We start from the raw sequence: 10,235 nt of genomic DNA, 5'->3' as shown, positions 1-10,235 counted from the left end.
CGATACAATGGAGCTTTTCCAAATTTACATCTTTGTACAAAAAGGCAGCACTCTGTAGAGACCCAGTCCAGTAAGTTCCCAGAGGGGAAATCATTTGGGGGGGTTAGTGCTGAGGGTCTAGGACAAATGAGCCATTTGGGAAGTGAAGAGAAAGCTGCGCCTGGCAAACCCTGGAGCTACACCTAGGCACTAAAGGTCAACTCCAAGGAGAGAGCAGGGAAAGAAAGTGCGCAGAGTTAGAGCCATGCTGGGGAGTGCTGGGTAAGAAGGGCAAAATGATGCATCAGTCTCCCAGGGGAGTAACATCTCCCACATCTAAGCACACGAGGTTCCTCCTCTGGGAACTCATTACGACTCCTCTTGCAAGAGCAGCAGGGTTATTAGCAGCAAGCAGCCACCTATCCTGTTTACAATAGGCAAGATTGCGAAGCCCCAGTGCATTTGCAAATGAAATCACGCCAGGGCTGATAACCTGCTTCAGCGCAGCGTTTACCTCTGCCTGAATTCACATGGCGAGGAGGCTTCCCAGAAAAGAGCTATATATATATATATATATAAAAATCATGCCTAGGTTTCTTTTCCTAAGCCTTTGGCGCCCCTGTGTGTCTCCTTTCTGGCGATTTCAATGGCAAAACAGTCAGGGACTTTTCCTTACCTTAACCTAGCACTAGAAACCTTGTGCTGAAACACGTGAGATATTCACCCTAAAGACAGCCTGAGCAGTGCTGCCCAGGCAGTGACACAGACTAGCTCGAGCCTAGTTTGAGCTCTGCAGTTTCCCACCACTTATTTATATATCTTCTTTTAAGCTCCAAAATTGCCAGCTCTTGCAACTTTATCCAAAGATTTGTGACAAAGTGACGAACATTTTTAAAGCACCATTTCCTGGAGTCATGACATTTCTCTTAGTCTTTTCTACATCTATGTATATTCCAATATACACGAGTGCAGATTTTAAAGAGCCTTAAGGAAAACAAATAAAAACGATACATTAAAAGTATCTTAGAGTTTGGGGGGGGGGCGGAAATCTGACTTAAATATTGGACGGGCAATACGGTACTTGTGGGAGATATGTGTCTGTGTCAGGACTGCAATATAAGCCCCAGTGTTCTTCAAAAGCTAAGGCAGAAGCAGAGGAAATTCAGCAGAAAATGTAGGAAAATCCTAACAGGAACTATAAATATTTTCTGTGAGGTAGATGTCATTATTTACCCCATATCTTGGCAATAACTGGGACACAAAGGAAAGAATTGAGTTGCCTAAGGATACAGTGACTTGGTGGGACAGCTGGAGAAAAAGGAAGAAAACCAAACCAGTCTCAGTTCTGGCTTGATTTATTTTGTTGGAGGTCCTGATAGAAAGGGTGTCTGCAGAACCAAGTCTCCTAAGTCCTTGCTCCTTTTCCTCTCTTCTAGCTGTCAGTAGTTATTTCAAAACATGTAAGGGATGTGCACATTTAAGGGGGGCAGTGTTTATTTGGGGCTATTCAGGAAACACTCACACTCTGCAAAGTGTCATTGGAAAAATATGGCATGCAAATGCAGACAGGCTATCACTTGCCCCAACAGTCAGCATCACCTGCTTTGCACTTAATCTCACTAACCTGAAACAGGCCCTCTTCTAACACCTACCTTACCCTTCTCTGCTATTAGACAGATGGCCCCGGCTGTAGGAAATGCAGGCCCGCTCTGTATATATTTATTGGTGGGTGGTTGCACTTGCTTTATTTCCCACCTGGACTGCTTATTACTCCTTTCACCAGCTCTTCCATGACAGCCTCCCTTGTCACAGGTAAATCTGCCCCCTAAGGCCACAAGTTCCCCACATAAGGGGAAGGCATCCTCACGTCCTCCCTCACTCTTGATTTCTTGCTCCACTTCCACCCTTCCCCTTCTCTCACACAGTATCACGTTGCTCCTGCACAACCCCCTGTGAACCTCATTGCTGAAATAATTAAAAATAAAATAAAAATAAAAATAGCTCTGATGAGGAGGCTGCTTAAATCCGGGTATTTGTCTAGTTTCAAGCTATCAAGGTAAGGACGTCTGCTCTGCTGCCCACTTTACAGCCGCACACAGATACAGGCATGTCTTAGCCCCTGCCTAGTCTCGCAACACACTGTGGGTTGTATTTCAAAACTTGTGAATAAGCCACTTCTTAATCTTTCAGCTCCACTGAAGAAACTGAGCTGCTTTAATAGGGCCATGCTCACCTGGAACCACCCTGGGAGGAAAGCGTCCCCCAGTTTTCCTGGGAACCCTGCTCCCAGGCAGTGTTGTTCCCGTCTTGTCGGTCTCCGTCTTGAGAGAGTGTCTTCTGCTTACCTCCATTTTGGGCTTTTCTTTCATGGGAGGGATATGTGTTTTTTTTTCCTTCTGGAAGGCCAGGGTTGATTGCAAAAGCTGGTAGCTTATCGAGCGGGTGAATGTGAGGTCAAACAACCCCATGACTGTGTGAAATGGATTTCCAGTGTAGAAAGGCTTCCATATTTCTCCCCTACAACAGGGCCCGCTAGCCAAACAGGGGATATATCCCACTTGTGAGGGAATACAGAGCAACTACAACTCAGAAGGGCAGTAAGCCCAAACTGCCTACATTAATCATGTGCTGTCTCAGTCCCATTCACAGGCTGTTGATTAAAGCAATAACAAAAACCAGTCCCATAAATAGGCTGTCTTTAGTTTTTAAGCTAAATTAGCCACACAGCAAATGGCCTTCTCTACTGAATTACAGCATGACTGAGTCCATATCGGGGACTGAAAGAGATTCACGTGGCTGGTTAAGAACAGCGTTATTAAGACTATTATTGGGGGCTGGATCAGGCCCAATATGAATACAATTATTCAATACCTTTAAGCTACAATTATGTGTGACAGAAGAAGCCTAAGTGGCTGATGGCAGAGAGTATTTGGTCTTTATGGCTGTGTAACTCTCATATAAGCAGACAGGGCTTAGGGCATTGACAGACGGGTTGTGGTGAAGCTTGCTGTGCTAGTTGAAGATGTTTCTATCTCCAGCCGCTCACTCCAATAACAGAGCTGGCAAAAGGGATTTTTTTTTTTCCCTGAACCTCAGTCCCTCCAGTGCAAAGCCCAGCACCTCAGGCTGTGGTTTCACACTGCAGAGAGCTCAGTGACAATAGCAGCTTTAAGGGATTCACACCTTCCTCCTCAGCATTGTGTCAACACCTTCCTCCTCAGCAGACCTGCTCTATAGAGTTGGATTGTTTCAGCTAAAAAAAAAAAGAAAAAAAAAATAATAGCAACTTAAGCAGATCAGTTCCTGAATCGGATCTTGAATCTGGGTTTGTCTGGCCCACAAGCTCTCCAGCCATGGAGCTGAAGGCGTAGCATAGGAACAGCCAGCATTGCTGAGGACAGCCAGTAGTTTGGAAGCCAGGGCCTTACCTTAAACTGCTGATAACAGTGGGTCTTTTGCGCCTCCTTCCACTCCTGCCCCTGCAAAGCAGCCCAGGTCCTGCTGGAGAGGCTACCCTCATGCCTCCTGGAAAATGGGAGCACTCACAGTCGCAGACAGTGTCTTCTGGCTGGACTGTGCCCTGCAAGCAAGGAGGCAGAAAGTGGGTATGAAATTAGAGTGGAAAAAACATGGAAAAGAGTGCTTGGAACAGCAGGAAATTTCACATGCATTTTCTTCTCCATGTTTGTCCCAGCCAGCCTACATACAGCCAAAAAGACTACCTTTTTATAATGGGTGGCTACCTACAATTTATTGGAACTGAGCTGTTGCTAAACACATGGAGTAGCGATGTATTAACAGATTGTAAAAGGCTGTTTGATCACCATGGGATTCCAGATGAGCTAACAACAGAAAATAAGCCATGATTCACAAATTACTCATTTCAGCATTTCTCTTTGATGCAGTAGTTCAAGCAAGCCCTGTCTATGCACATTCAAACGAGTTTGCTGAATAGTCACCGAGCCCAGCAATGCCATGCTTACAAAGTCATTTTTACAAAGTATAAGTACATTTTTAAGTATAAAATTGGGCAATTTCTAGCAAGCCACGCCAATGCATGACTACTAGTCATTTCTGTAGGTAACCACTTCTACATTTAGAATAGCAGCATCAAATACTACTTTTTGGTGATTCAGTTCTCCAGATCTGAGGGGGTCCTGATAAATCACCATGTGTGTAAGTGGAGAGGTTCAGCATTCCTGCATTTTCAGTGAGATTTAAAATAACATCATATAGTGTAATATCACAGTGGGGCTCATTTTCTATGGAAAAATACTATACTGGCCACACCTTTGATGAACTCACTAATTCTTACTCCACTGAAGACCAGTCTGCGTATGAGCATTTCAGAATATTATTCTCTTTATTCAAGTTTCTGCCATCAGGAATGAAAACTTGGTGATACTTTAGTCAACATTGCCATCCAGTGGCACAGAGGACAAATGACACCGGAGAGTCTCAATTCCCGACTATAGTGAAAAGGCAGGTAGGAGGGGTAACCTTAACTAGTTTAGTTATTATATCCAATGATAAAGCTGCTGCACAGGTTAGTCTAAACTTGTACAGCAACATAATCGTTGGATGGACTCAATTATTTATTGATAGCTTGTAACATTTCTATCAGTTATCTCTGTGTAGCAACAGCTTGCTGTTAATCAGGATATGGTGGAGGAGACAATGAACTTATAATGTAATCAGGAGAGAGCGTGCTAACTGAATGGCTGCCACCAGATCTGAAATCCTGCTTGTATTTGGAGGCGAGTTTTTTCCTGGTATAAATTCACGATGCTTTGGTGGTCAGAGGTGTGCTTTACTATTGCCCTATAGATTGGAGACCTGAATTACAATAAAATGGTCTCTTTAATGCATTCATCTGGCACTTGCTTGCCACAGATTTTTTTTTTTTTCTGAGATTTTAGTAGGCAGGATGTCCCCCTCCACAAACCTCAAGCATTAAGTAGCTAGTGCAGAACATTATTGGGAAAAATAATCTGCAAAAATATGGTTTTTTTCCTAGAAAACTTGCAATATTTGCATTCATATGGTCTGGGCCTTGAAATACCTCACCCACTTGATCTTTATGCCTTAGTCTTCTTCCCATTTTATACTGACCAGTGAGAAGCCCTCTGAGTCAGCTGGGTCTCCCCTCAGTGCAAAGGAGCCAATGATGACAGTTGTCTTTCATGACTATAACTGAAAAAAAATGTATTTGCTTGGGTTTAAGTGATTATATAAGAAGAGTCAAAGGGACTATTTTCTTTTTGCAAAAGCTGGGTAGACTTGACAGCACAGAGGTTACTACACAAGCCCTGCTATAGCTGCCAGCCCTGCGTTGTGGCCCTGCTGAAACACAGCAGAAACCAACACAGCAGGACAGAAGGTGCTGGCTGCTGAATGCCAAGGACAAATGGTTTGGGTGCACTATGGTGGCCTGCGACAGTTTTGCCACAAACAGCTGATACACAACCTCAAATGTTGATAAAACTGAAAGCAGGATGGAGTGTATGATACTTAAAACAAGGCAGCCAAACACAAAATGAAGCAATGGCCATGTGTAAGGGGACTATTCACGGTGGCTTGCTTCTGCACAGCGTAACTGCTCTCCTCTCTGGGCTCCCTGTGAATGCAGCGGAGAGAAGGAGTCTTCTCCAGAGTTATCCGCAGCAGAATTTATCATTCTAAATCATAGATTTAGTCACTCTAGATCACCCTCGTGCTGCCTCCATGGAAACAGTAAGTTCCTGGTGGAAAGTGAGTATTTGCAGTGCCTTCAGCCATAGTTCCCCCAACTGGCTATGTGTCTTTCCTCCAAGAGAAACATATCAGTGTGACAATAGCATGACTAGTTGAAGAAAGAGAGAGCAAGCACCCACCTGTGCAAAAGAAGGTAAAGCAGAGGGACATCCAAGAGATATGGTGCAATTATAGACCCAATAGAATAGGAACGTAAAATGCCACAAATTTCATACTGTAGACACAGCGGCATCACTAGCGTTCAGTCCCAGAGCAGGCTGGATATTAAATTGATCAAACTGGTAATGAAAGTGGGAATTACTCCATCTCAGCTGACACAAGGCAGGTGACCTTATTAAAAAATATGCCAGTATATTTAATGGGGTAGGGCAGTTTCTTGGGGAATTCATGATTAATGTGGCTATAACTCTGGAGATCCCACAGCTAATGACCCTGGAAAAAGTCTTACTTCCACTGTGAGATGGCCTGTCTGAAATTTTTGAGATGGGACTGTGTGAATAGAGGTGCTTAAATTCAGCCATTACCGTCTAGCAGAGAAGCCAAGTAACTCAAGAGCTGCTGCACTGATTAGAGAATATGCAGGCCTCATGTTGGAACCAGCAAGTTTGGCACCTAAGAAGTCTCAGATCTCGCGGATGGATGTGCTTGTTGGAGTCTGTTCAGGCTAACTGCTGAGAGCAATTCAAAGTCCCGTACCATTGAGTCACCACTGAAACAACAGAAGTCATGGCCCAGACATAGACTGCATGTAATGTTTTGAGCAAGACCTGACTCATGCAGAACTCATACAGAAACCTTAGTATCCGCTGGTAACCAATGGTCTGGAAGAGGACTGTGTTTGGAGCTGTCTTTATGTATGCAAAAAGAACCAGACAGTGAGAAAAGCAGCTGTCTGTGTGCCTCCGAGGGGGATCAGGAACCTAAGAGGGCTGTCCCGGGTCATAACATCCAGCCAGTATTGTGTACCCAGCAGTTGCCAGGAGCTGAGGCCTGAGCAAAAGGGCAGGGCAAGCCTATATGGTACTTTTCCTGACATTCTCCCAGCCTCTGACCATTTGCAGATGAGGGTCTTCCTGAGATGGCTGTGGTTTCTCTGTATTCAACAACGGTTCTCTCTCTCACGAACTTGCCCAGCCTTCTCTTGGACAGAGCCTGTGAAGAGGTGGAGCTAGCTGAGATTTAGGAGTGAAACAGTCTGTCTTCTTCTGTTTGCCCTACAAGATGTGGGGGAGGACAGGCCTTTGCACACATTCTTAGCAAATAAAAAGGAGTATGGCAAAAGTTAACCTAAATGCAGGCTAGGAGTTTGGGCCAAGCAGCAATATCAGCATGAGCAACAGGCAAGAAGTTGTAAGTAGTTCCCAAACAGAGAAACTGGCTGTTCTGTTGAGCCAAGCTGTAACAAAAGAGATAAAGACACTTTCCGAATTCAGAGACCACAGAGTGGAATTACATTTTAAGACGGGATCCAGGCACTTTACGAAAGGAAGATCCAAGAAAGCACTGTGAAATAACCTGTCATGAAGGGAAAACTCATGTCAGGTGAACCAGCTGCCAGGCTTGTATAGTAACTGGGAAACATAGTAATAAAATCTTGGACTGAAACGGTAAGATAGATCACTGAGGCCACCAGTGACCTGAGTGACTACTAGAAAACAGGGGAAGTCAAGACACCTTTGGCCAGCTTGAAACTTACCATTTCAGGAAGAAAGGGCCTGGCAAAAGGTAGCTGGCTGTAGCAGTTGAGGAATGCAATGTTGTGCAGACAGGACATTTCCAGTAGTTTTCTAGCCTCTTTATAACCTTCCAGTGACCCAACATGGGGAGACTAGATTGTCCCAGCTTCAGTAATTTCATCAGTGTCCGGGTTCAGCCTCATGGTGACTGGTGATTTTCACCACTGACTTTCCCATAAAAGAGCCATAAAATGTTATTGGATAACAGGAGAATGACAACCCAAAACACAGGCACTAGCCTCCACACAAAATAAAAGCAAATGGAAAGGTCCTTGGGAATTTGAAGTACCTGGGAGCTGGGGGCTTTGGCTGAGTGCTGTTTTGGATGGGTGTACACATGTAAAGGTGTAAAGCAGGAGCTCAAGCAGAGAATCAGCAGAAAGCCATGGAAACAGATGTGAAATCTTGATAGAGCCTGAAGCACGACCGATTCTGAAAAGGATGATATTGATAAATCGGTATAGATGGCAAGGATAGGTAAAAAAAAAGACTGTTTTCACAGCAGGACAACAGCAATTTTTAATGCTAGCTTGGGGCTTATACAATGTGAGGCAGATGGATCACCAACACAGTTTGCTTTTCCCAGACAGGTGGTTATACAAAGAGGAGACGGTAGTATACAGTAAAACCTCTGAAGGGAGAATGAGACAATTTCATATAATCTATGGTAATATGGAAGCTGACAACCTTAGGCCAAACCCTAAGAAAAACAATATATTTTGGGCCACAAAGGGAAGAATTTCCACTGCTGGAAAGAAAAATGAGGCTGTGTAGAACTGGCCAACTTCCTCCAGACGTGGGCAGCCAGTGTTTATCACTAGTCACAGATTATATTACCAAGTGGCTTGTTACTACTCGGCAAGAACCTGATGAGCTCTAACAGCAGCAGATGTCTAACAGGCTGTTTCCTTAGCAGATCTAGAGTACAAAATGTGCACAGAACGATGGCAAAACTTTGCATCCAAAAGTGCTTTTGGAGACTCCGGAGACCTACAAACGAGGGAGCACCTCACCACTCCTCACAAACTGCTGGTGTGAGAAGGAGACTCAACCAGACTCACGGGGACCCAAATGGCTGTCTTTCTGAATCAGCATCAAAGGTACTTGGATCAATAGCTCTCTGTGTTACCAATTTACAACAGTCAGTAATGCGTGTAGCAAGTACCCTTGAGAACTTTATGTTTGGGCATAAAGAAAAGGGTCTCGGCCAACTTCTTACACAGAGCTCTTGGGAAAAGACAAAGTGGGAACATCTGAACTACAGAGAAACCCAAGAAACAAACAAACAAACAAACAAAAGCTCAAAGATCATACTCTGGGTATGAGAAAATTTGCAGCTTCTAAAATAAAAAGACTTGGAGAAGTAAGGGCATGTGGGAGAACTTCTTATAGACAAGTCCTGGTTTTGTTTTACCTAAACCTAATAAAAACTCTGTCCCACCCAGAAAGACTCTCTAAAGACAAAAGATACTTACCACAACTCTCTGAAGGAGGTTCCTAATAATTCACTGAAAGAAAACTAAGCAAAGAGATGGAACAGACATCAAACTCATCTGCATTTAGGATGTGAAAATACAGGAGAGGTGGAACACATGTCAATAGGTGAATAGCTACAGATCTATCATTTATGAAATAATTTTTCTGCATGTTTAGAGTGAAAAGTATCATACAAGTCCTTTTTCTTTCCAGAGCATTCCAGGACTATCCTGAACTTACCAAAAAGTATGTAATGGAAATCAGCAGAGATGAGAAGTGTATTTCTAAATGATGACAAAGTCCTTTTGTTATTACTATTATTTTAATATAGTTCCTAAGTGTAATAGGACCCCTAGCCCCCCTAGAGCCAAGCTAGGTGATACTATAATACAGATAATCATAGCAAATAGAGCTGGAAGAGACCCAGGAAATCAATTAAGTCATCTGCTGCTCCAGGTCTGGACAAGGATGACCTACAAAACTTCTGACAAAGCTATGCCTAACTTGCTCTTCTAAACTGTCACTGGGGTAAATTCCAGCCTCCTCAGACAATCTAATCCACATTTAACTGTTTATCACTACAAAGCTTCCCTTGTGGCTGATCTTCACCTCTCCTGATGCTGTCTAAGTCCATTACTTATTGTCCTGTCCAGAGAGAACACAGAGAATGCAGTGTCTCTCCCTTCCTATCTGCATCAGGATTTGTTTCTGGGTTTGTTTTTTTACACATTTTAAGATTCTCCATAGATATCCTTTTCTTTTTGGACGGGGGAAGAAATAATCATAACTCTCAGTCACTGCTCACATGTTTTCTAGACCTCTCAGGGCTCTCTGCTCATTGCACACCTAGAGACAAGTTATATTGCTAGAATAAGGAGCAAGGTAATGTTAAATGCTTACTGGACCCATTTAAAATATAAGGACTGATCCATTTAGCCAATCTCTCTTGCATACTCAGACGTCCATACCAGCAGGTAACACTTTTGGCTGGCCTTGCTCTGCAGAGCAGGTCACTCACAGCCTGCAGATGGGGTTGTTTTACTCCTGTTGCTGCAAAGGCACCTTGAACCAGGAATGTGGCAGGATGGTAGCCCTTGGCCACTCAGGGACCTGGCAGAGAGTGTGCTGGAGGAGAAACTGCTCTGACTTGGCACCTCACTAAGGTTCGGGTACCAAAATGTGGTACACCACATTCTCCCTCTGGTTCCTGTTCCACACATTTCCTTTCCTTTCTGTTAGATACATACATCAGGAAGTTAAGTTTTCCCCACCGAACTAGAACGGAAAGTG

Source organism: Dromaius novaehollandiae, chromosome 2, assembly GCF_036370855.1.
Source record: "Dromaius novaehollandiae isolate bDroNov1 chromosome 2, bDroNov1.hap1, whole genome shotgun sequence".
In the NCBI taxonomy this organism is placed as follows: Eukaryota; Metazoa; Chordata; class Aves; order Casuariiformes; family Dromaiidae; genus Dromaius; species Dromaius novaehollandiae.
The sequence above is the reverse complement of the archived record's forward strand: the minus strand, read 5'-3'. Positions refer to the sequence as shown.